Here is a 10202-nt window from a genome sequence, read left to right as displayed (position 1 = left end):
TGATACTGGTGCATCGCATTCATACATATCAAGGGGATTTGTGGATAAGTATAACCTGCCAACCCAAGCCCTTAGGTCACCCATGTTAGTAACCTCGCCAGGAGCAGAGTATATGGCTAGCCTATGGTGTGATGGGTTACCCTTGAGGATTGGTAATTATGTGTTTCCCTCAGATGTAATAGTTTTGGAGGCGCAAGGATTGGATATAATATTAGGCATGGATTGGTTATCGAAGTATGGAGGGAACATTGATTGTGCGAGTAAATCGATATTCCTTACCACCCTTGAAGGGAGAAGGATCAAGTATGTATCCCGGCATATGCCGAAGAGGACTCAAGTGAATTCCTTATCAGGAGTTGTACATGAGGAAGTACCAGTGGTGAAGGATTATCCCGATGTATTTCCGGAAGAGTTGCGTGGCATGCCACCGGATCGAGACATTGAGTTTTTGATTGAGCTATTGCCAGGCACCGGGCCAATATCAAAGAGACCGTATCGGATGCCCGCAAAGGATTTGGAAGAAATTAAGAAGCAGATTAAGGAGTTACTAGATAAAGGTTACATTCGACCAAGTTCGTCACCTTGGGGAGCCCCAGTGCTTCTAGTGGAGAAGAAGGATGGATCATTAAGGATGGTTGTTGATTATCATGCGTTGAATGAAGTGACGATCAAGAGCAAATACCCTTTGCCGATGATCAATAATCTGTTTGACCAGTTGCAAGGAGCTAAAGTTTTCTCTAAAATAGATCTTCGATCAGGTTATCACCAGTTGAAGATTCAAGAGCAGGATATACCTAAGACAACTTTTACCACAAGGTACGGGCTATATGAGTATACCATTATGTCATTTGGTCTGACTAACGCGCCTGCCTATTTCATGAACATGATGAACAAGGTGTTTATGGAGCTTTTGGATAAGTTCATCATGGTGTTCATTGATGATATATTGGTCTACTCGAAGAACAAAGAGGAGCATAAGGAGCATTTGCGTTTTGTTCTTGAGAAGTTCAGAGAACATCAGTTATATGCCAAGTTCAGCAAGTGTGAGTTTTGGTTAAAGGAAGTTGAATTTCTCGGACATATTATATCCGGAGAAGGAATAGCAGTAGACCCTACCGAGGTTGTTTCTGTAACTAAAAGGGTAGCACCCACATCAATTGGAGATATTAGGAGTTTTCTCGGACTCGTAGGATATTACTGGAGGTTCATTGAGAATTTCTCCAGGATTGCAAAGCCCATGACAGAGTTGTTGAAGAAGGACACCAAGTTTAAATGGATTGAGGAGTGTGAAGCGAGTTTTTAGGAATTGAAGAAACGTTTGGTTACAGCCCCAGTGTTGATTCTTCCAGACCAACGAAAGGATTATCAAGTGTATTGCGACGCTTCAAATCGAGGACTTGGAGCAGTACTTATGCAGGAGCAAAGAGTTGTTTCATATGCCTCACGACAGCTTAAACCTCATGAGCTGAATTATGCTACACATGATTTGGAGTTAGCAGCCGTAATGCATGCCTCGAAGACATGGAGACATTTTCTCATCGGAAACCACTATGAGGTATACACGGATCATAAGAGTTTGAAATATATCTTCACCCAGAAGGAGTTGAACCTCAGGTAGAGGAGATGGTTGGAGCTCATTAAGGATTATGATATGAAACTGCACTATCATCCAAGAAAGGTCAATGTAGTAGCAGATGCGTTGAGCCGCAAGAGTTATGTTAATATACTCATGACCAGAGGATTACCCAAGGAGTTAGCAGAGGATCTTCACAAGCTATGTTTGGAAATAGTTCCGAGAGGTTATGTAGCAGCATTGGAAATTCAGTCCACTTTGATGGGTAAGATCAGAGAGGCCCAGAAGACTAACAAGGAGATTGCCGAGATAAAGGAAAGGATGAGCAAAGGAAAGGCTAAAGGATTTCATGAGGATGAGCATGATACTTTATGGTTGAGGATTGCGCATATGTGCCTAACAACCCCGAGATCAGAAAGTTGATTCTGCAGGAGGCCCATGATTCGTCGTATTCAATTCACCCAGGAAACACCAAGATGTATCTGGATTTGAAGGAAAGTTTATGGTGGACAGTATGAAGAAGGATATTGCTGAGTATGTAGCAGTTTGTGATGTATGTCAGAGAGTTAAGGCAGAGCATCAGAAGCTAGCTGGATTGCTATAGCCATTGCCAATACCCGAATGGAAGCGGGATAATCTAGGCATGGATTTTATCACTAGATTGCCTAGGACTCGTTTAGGTTATGACACTGTCTGGGTTGTAGTCAATCGTTTGACGAAAGTAGCTCATTTCATCACGGTGAAGACCACCTATATGAGTGCTAAGTTGGCGAAGATATACATGACCAGGATCGTATGTTTGCATGGAGTTCCAAGGACCATTATATCGGATAGAGGAACCCACTTTACCTCAAAGTTTTGGAATCAGTTGCATGAGACTTTGGGTACTAGGCTAGAGTTCAGTACAACCTTTCATCCACAGACAGATGGACAGACCGAGAGAGTCAATCAGATTCTGGAGGACATGTTGAGAGCTTGCGCGCTAGACTATGGATCTAGTTGGGATGACAATTTGCCGCATGTAGAGTTCTCTTATAACAACAGTTATCAAGCCAGTTTGAAGATGGCCCCTTTTGAAGCTTTGTACGGAAGGAGGTGCAGGACACTGTTATTATGGGATGAAGTTCGAGATCGACAGTTGTTCGGACCATATTTGATCAAGGATTCTGAGGAGAAGGTTAAATTGATTTGCGACAGACTCAAGGTAGCCCAGTCCAGGCAGAAGAGTTATGCGGATTATATACGCAAGGAGACAGTTTACGAAGCCAGAGATATAGTATACCTTCGAGTGTCCCCGCTTCGAGGAGTTAAGCGTTTTGGAGTTAAGGGAAAGCTAGCACCATGTTTTGTGGGACCATACCGAGTTTTGGAACGTATGCGAGAAGTTGCTTACAAGCTGGAATTGCCAGAAGGATTGTGAGGAGTTCACGATGTGTTTCATGTTTTCCAGTTGAATAAGTGCCATGCGGAGATGGCCGATATTCCTTTGAGAGATACAGTGCCACTGGAAGCAATTCAATTAGACAGTGATTTGACTTATGAGGAGAAGCCAGTCAAGATTCTCGAGTTTTCTAGCCGAGTCACTCACAACAAGGTTATCAAGTTTTTCCAAGTTTAGTGGAGCCACCATACCGAGGAGGAAGCCACCTGGGAACGAGAGGAAGACCTCCGTAGAGACCACCCAGACCTTTTTGCTGACCAACCCGACTTTCGAGGGCGAGATTCATCTTAAGGGGGGTAGGTTGTAACATCCCAATTTTCAATTTGGATGTTATACATAGATCTTCATATGCATATCATATTTATTCTTGCATTTTGGTTGAGATCCTAGAAATCTTAAGCAACTCAAGGACCCATAGAGAGAGTTGGAGGTTTCACAAAATTCATATTTGAATTTATTTCAAATTAGAAGAAAGGATCAATTTGGTTGTATAATTTGTCTCTCCGATTATTTCCAATATTAAAAATAAACGAGAGGAGATAATATGACTTCTTAAAATTAAGAGAAATATTGGAGAAAGAATTTTAAAATCAAATCATGATTATTCTGGTATTTATTTGAATTAGAAAAATATGCATTTTTTCAAAATTGCATTTTTAGGCCAATTTTTTTTCACTTTGTTCTAAATATTTTATTTAGACGGCGAAAATTAGATTTTTTTAATATTTTATTAGGATTTTTTGTTCGGGCGAAATTATTTAAAAAAAATATATTTCCCGGACCGACTGGGCCGGAGCCCAACCGGCCCACACCGCAGCACCACCGCCTTCCAGCCTCGCCGCGCCAGACTCCTGAGGGAGTCCGAGCTCCCTACGCCGCCGCGCCTGGCCCCTTGGCCAAGCCTGGCAGCCCCCTCCTATTTAATGCGTCGCCGCCACTCCCCCCCGAAGCCCCGTCCCGCCCCGCCGCCACACCCCATCGCCGGCTAGCACCGCCGCCGCCGCTGCCTTGCACCGACCCGTGCCGCATCCCGCCACCCTCCACCTTCCACCGATGCCCGCGCCGCACCGCCGTTGCCCTGCAGCCGTCGGAGCCGCCGCCCTGCCTCGCCGGACTTGCTGGAGCCGCCACCGTCGACCGCCGTGTTTTTTTTTGGTTTAGGTAAAAACCATCGGTTTTTTTAGAAAACCCTAGATCTGTTTTTTTATAGATCGGTTCGGTTTTTCGTCGGTTTAATTATTTAGAGGACATTCGGCCGTTTGTTTTATTTACCAATGTTGTTCGCCAGTTAGGTTCGCTAACGTTCGTTCGTTAGTCTGTTCATTTTATTTTATTTTTGTTAGGGTTTTATCTGCGATTATTTTTATCGCGATTCTGCTTCTGATCTTCAATCTAGTATAACTTTTTACTCGTTTATCCAAATTAGATGAAACCAACGCCTGAATCTTCGTCTGAAAGCCCTCTTTCCAGTTAACCAACTTGAACATGATTTTGGTACTGTAAAAATTTGACTTTAGTCCAGATTAGTAAACAATCTTGTCTCGTTCATATTTTGAGTTTCGTTGCTCCATTTGAGTTGAATCTTTTTGTGAATCGTAGCAAATCATACGTACTTTCTGTTAAGATCTAATTCAAATGTTGATAATGCTGTTAGGTTTTGAATCTTGTTAGTTTAAGCCGTTGCCTATTTTGTGTTCGATTTGGATCTTTTCTCGAGTTTTCTCGTGTTTCGTTTGAGTGATTGCTTATGTATGCTACTGTTTGTATACGCTAGATTACCCGGAGTGTGAAGCTTGTTACTACGAATCTCTAGAGTTTCAGATCGTCATCAAGGCAAGTTACACTTTGATCATACTCTTTTATACCCAGTTTTACTATGCATTAGTTCTGCCCCACAAATATTTGCATTGGTAGGATTGGGAACATGTGGTTTTGGTTGTAGTGTCTAAGGTAGGAACCTAATACCTTTTGATCACCCCAGGAATATAAGTTATGCTTATTTACTGCTTAGCCATGCTCGTAGACGGGGATTGGATCATGAATCACACAGAAGTTTGAGAGTTATTTTAATTGGATAACTTTGAGGTGGCAACTTTAATACAAATCTGGGTGGATTGGTTGAGGCACCTGGAGTACCCAGTGTTGTCTGTTTTGGAAATTTGGGAGTACCCGTGTTATTATCCTATGGAATGCCACCCAGGCTCAAAGGGATCATAAGATTATTCATGCTAGAAACTTCCGTGTGTAGCCACATGCCATTATGGGCTCTGGCATAGTTGAGTAAGTTGCGTGAGCTCTCAAAGAGGTAGACTAGCAGATGTAGAGGGTTGTAGGTGGTACTGTCTACCCGGAGTAGAGAGTTAATGCTTCAGAAAGGCTATGTCTCGATCATCCGATCATGGATGCGGTCGAGTCTTGTGGGGAAAAGTGTTCAAACCTCTACAGAGTGTATAAACTAATCATGGTTAGCCGTGTCACCGGTTATGGACGTCTTGAGTATCTAGTACTTGAATCTATTGATGTGATCTCAACACGTTACTCTAATTAATTTGATGATGGGTTAATGATGATACTTTCAATTGGGATTTGATTTGGAGGAACCTTCTCAAATAATTGGGCAACATGGGGGTAGTTAAATAAATTTTATCCCTTTGTTGTAGGGAAAAAACTAGCTTTATGCAAAACCATGAAACTTACAGCCTCCACTAGCCAAATATTGCATTTAGATATAGTTCTTGCATTATCATTGCTTTACAGTGTAACTATGCCATCATATTCCATGAGCTGACCCGTTTCGGGCTGCAATGTCTTATGTTGCAGACTACTCAAACGACGAATAAGGTGCGAGAGGTCGTTGCTTTGCACTCAGCTATGCCGTTGGAGTTGATGGATCGTTTACCTTCGAAGCCTTCCGCGGTTATCTAGATTAGATGGCCTTCAGCCATGATTTATTTATGTAATAATACTCTTTATGAGGACTCGATGTAAAAAGTGTGTGATTGAAACTCTGTTATAATTCCTCGAGTACTATGCATGTCAGCATTACCGATCCAGGGATGACACTGATGCACAAAGACTTGACCGTTTGAGGTCTGATCGCTACACTTACCCATTCAATAGGGTTGTACATTGAAAACCTTCCCGACAATTTAAGCATGTGAAAATTCTACCTTCTCCCCCTTGTAAAGATCTGCCAGAATAGCGACCAGAGCGGCTAGGGATGGGCCCTCGCGCTTATAATGAGATGAGTCATCCTCCCCATTGTAACACCATAAAGGGGTCAATCTAGACAGAAGGGGCTGGATGCACCGCTTTATCACGATAGCCATGACTTTAATTATCGAGAGTCCGGAGTGGGCAAGTAATATGACCTTGCTAACTAGCCTCATTACTTCCGCACTATCTTCTTGCTTGGGGCTCCGGGGGCGCCAATTGAGTAGGTTCTTCAAAGGAGCGCTGGAGAATTCGGGAAGTCCACGCCAAACTGGGTTCGGAAGGGGAACATCTTCAATATAAAACCACTCCGAAGACCATTCTTCGCCCCTTCTTGGTGTTGGGGAACGTAGTAATTTCAAAAAATTTCCTACGCACACGCAAGATCATGGTGATGCATAGCAACGAGAGGGGAGAGTGTGTCCACATACCCTCATAGACCCAAAGCGGAAGCGTTAGCACAACGCGGTTGATGTAGTTGTACGTCTTCACGGCCCGACCGATCAAGCACCGAAACTACGACACCTCCGAGTTCTTGCACACGTTCAGCTCGATGATGTCCCTCGTACTCCAATCCAGCCGAGTGTCGAGGGAGAGTTCCGTCAGCACAACGGCGTGGTGATGATGATGATGTTCTACCGTCGCAGGGCTTCGCCTAAGCACCGCTACGATATTATCGAGGAGGACTATGGTGGAGGGGGGCATTGCACACGGCTAACAGATCAATGATTAATTATTGTGTCTATGGGGTGCCCCCTCCCTCGTATATAAAGGAGTGGAGGCGGGGGGCGGCCAAGGGGGGTGGCGCGCCCTAGGGGGAGTACAACTCCCACCAGGAGTAGGACTCCCCCTTAATTTCCTATTAGGAGAGGGAGAGGGAAGGAAGAGGAAGGAGGGAGGAAGGAAAGGGGGGGGCTCCCAATTCTGATTGGGCTTGGGGGGGCGCCCCCTCCCTTGTTCCTTTCCCCTCCTTTCCACTAAGGCCCATTAAGGCCCATATACCTCCCGGGGGGTTCCGATAACCTCCCGGAGCTCCGGTATTGTCCCAATCTCACCCGGAACCTTTTTGGTGTCCAAATATAGTCGTCCAATATATTGATCTTCATGTCTCGACCATTTCGAGACTCCTCGTCATGTCCGTGATCACATCCGGGACTCCGAACAACCTTCGGTACATCAAAACACATAAACTCATAATATAACTGTCATCTTACTTTAAGCTTGCGGACCCTACGGGTTCGAGAACTATGTAGACATGACCGAGACACGTCTCCGGTCAATAACCAATAGCGGAACGTGGATGCTCATATTGGATCCTACATATTCTACAAAGATCTTTATCGGTCAAACTGCATAACAATATACATTGTTCCCTTTGTCATCGGTATGTTACTTGCCCGAGATTCGATCGTCGGTATCTCAATACCTAGTTCAATCTCATTACCGGCAAGTCTCTTTACTCGTTCCGTAATACATCATCCTGCAACTAACTCATTAGTTACAATGCTTGCAAGGCTTATAGTGATGTGCATTATCGAGTGGGCCCAGAGATACCTCTCCGACAATTGGAGTGACAAATCCTAATCTCGAAATACGCCAACCCAACAAGTACCTTCGAAGACACCTGTAGAGCACCTTTATAATCACCCAGTTATGTTGTGACATTTGGTGGCACACAAAGTGTTCCTCCGATAAACGGGAGTTGCATAATCTCATAGTTATAGGAACGTGTATAAGTCATGAAGAAAGCAATAGCAACATACTAAACGATCAAGTGCTAAGGTAACAGAATGGGTCAAGTCAATCACATCATTCTCCTAATGATGTGATCCCGTTAATCAAATGACAACTCATGTCTATGGTTAGGAAACTTAACCATCTTTGATTAACGAGCTAGTCAAGTAGAGGCATAATAGTGACAGTATGTTTGTCTATGTATTCACACATGTATTATGTTTTCGGTTAATACAATTCTAGCATGAATAATAAACATTTATCATGGAATAAGGAAATAAATAATAACTTTATTATTGCCTCTAGGGCATATTTCCATCAGTCTCCCACTTGCACTAGAGTCAATAATCTAGTTCACATCGCCATGTGATTTAACACCAATATTCATATCTGTATATGATTAACATCCATAGTTCACATCGTCATGTGACCAGCACCCAAAGGGGTTACTAGAGTCAATAATCTAGTTCACATCGCTATGTGATTAACACCCAAAGAGTACTAAGGTGTGATCATGTTTTGCTCGTGAGAGAAGTTTAGTCAATGGGTCTGTCACATTCAGAGCCGTATGTATTTTGCAAAATATTCTATGTCCACAATGCTCTGTACGGAGCTACTCTAGCTAATTGCTCCCACTTTCAATATGTATCCAGATTGAGACTTAGAGTCATCTAGATCAGTGTCAAAACTTGCATCGACGTAACCCTTTACGATGAACCTCTTGTCACCTCCATAATCGAGAAACATATCCTTATTCCACTAAGGATAATTTTGACCAATGTCCAGTTATCTACTCTTAGATCACTATTGTACTCCCTTGCCAAACTGGGGCAGAGTATACAATAGGTCTGGTCCATAGCATAGAACCTATGACTGAGGCATAGGGAATGACTTTCATTCTCTTTCTATTTTCTACCGTGGTCGGGATTTGAGTCTTACTCAAGTTCACACCTTTGCAACACAAGCAAGGACTCTTTCTTTGACTGTTCCATTTTGAACTACTTCAAAATCTTATCAATGTATGTACTCATTGAAAATCTTATCAAGCGTCTTGATCTATCTAAATAGATCTTGATGCTCAATATGTAAATAGCTTTAAAGAACTCCTTTCAAACACTCTTTATGCTTTCCAGAAAAATTCTACATCATTTCTAATCAACAATATGTCACTGACATATACTTATCAGAAAGGCTGTAGTGCTCCCACTCACTTTATTGTAAATACAGGCTTCATCGCAAGTCCATATAAAACTATATGCTTTGATCAACTTATCAAAGCGTATATTCCAACTCTGAGATACTTGCACCAGTCCATAGATGGATCGCTAGAGCTTGCACATTTTGTTAGCACCTTTAGGATTGACAACACCTTCTGGTTACATCATATATAACTCTTCTTTAAGAAAACCATTAAGGAATGCAGTTTTGACATCCATTTTCCAGATTTCATAAAATGTGGCAATTGCTAACATGATTCAGACAGACTTAAGCATCGCTACAGTTGAGAAAATCTCATTGTAGTCAACACCTTGAACTTGTCGAAAACCTTTTTGCGACAAGTTGAGCTTTGTAGATAGTAACACTACTATCAACGTACGTCTTCCTCTTGAAGATCCATTTATTTTCTATGGCTTGCCGATCATCGGGCAAGTCCACCAAAGTCCACACTTTGTTCTCATACATGGATCCTATCTCAGATTTCATGGCCTTGGTCCAGCTTTGAGCTTCTTCGTGGGAGTGACAACTTGCTTGTCATTCTATTTGAAGTTCCCTTTCTTTCCCTTTGCCCTTTTCTTGAAACTAGTGGTCTTGTCAATCATCAACACTTTATCCTCTTTTCTTGATTTCTACCTTCGTTGATTTCAACATCTCGAAGAGCTCGGGAATCGTTTTCGTCATCCTTTGCATACTATAGTTCATCACGAAGTTCTACTAACTTGGTGATGGTGACTAGAGAACTCTGTCAATCACTATCTTATCTGGAAGATTAACTCCCACTTGATTCAAGCGATTGTAGTACCCACACAATCTGAGCACATGCTCACTAGTTGAGCAATTCTCCTCCATCTTTTAGCTGTAGAACTTGTTGGAGACTTCATATCTCTCAACTCGGGTATTTGCTTGAAATATTAACTTCAACTCCTGGAACATCTCATATGGCCCATGACGTTCAAAACGTCTTTGAAGTCCCGATTCTAAGCTGTTAAGCATGGTGCACTAAACTATCAAGTAGTCATCATA

The sequence above is a fragment of the Triticum dicoccoides genome, chromosome 4B, assembly GCF_002162155.2.
Source record: "Triticum dicoccoides isolate Atlit2015 ecotype Zavitan chromosome 4B, WEW_v2.0, whole genome shotgun sequence".
NCBI classification, from domain to species: Eukaryota; Viridiplantae; Streptophyta; class Magnoliopsida; order Poales; family Poaceae; genus Triticum; species Triticum dicoccoides.
Note: the sequence above shows the minus strand (reverse complement) of the source record.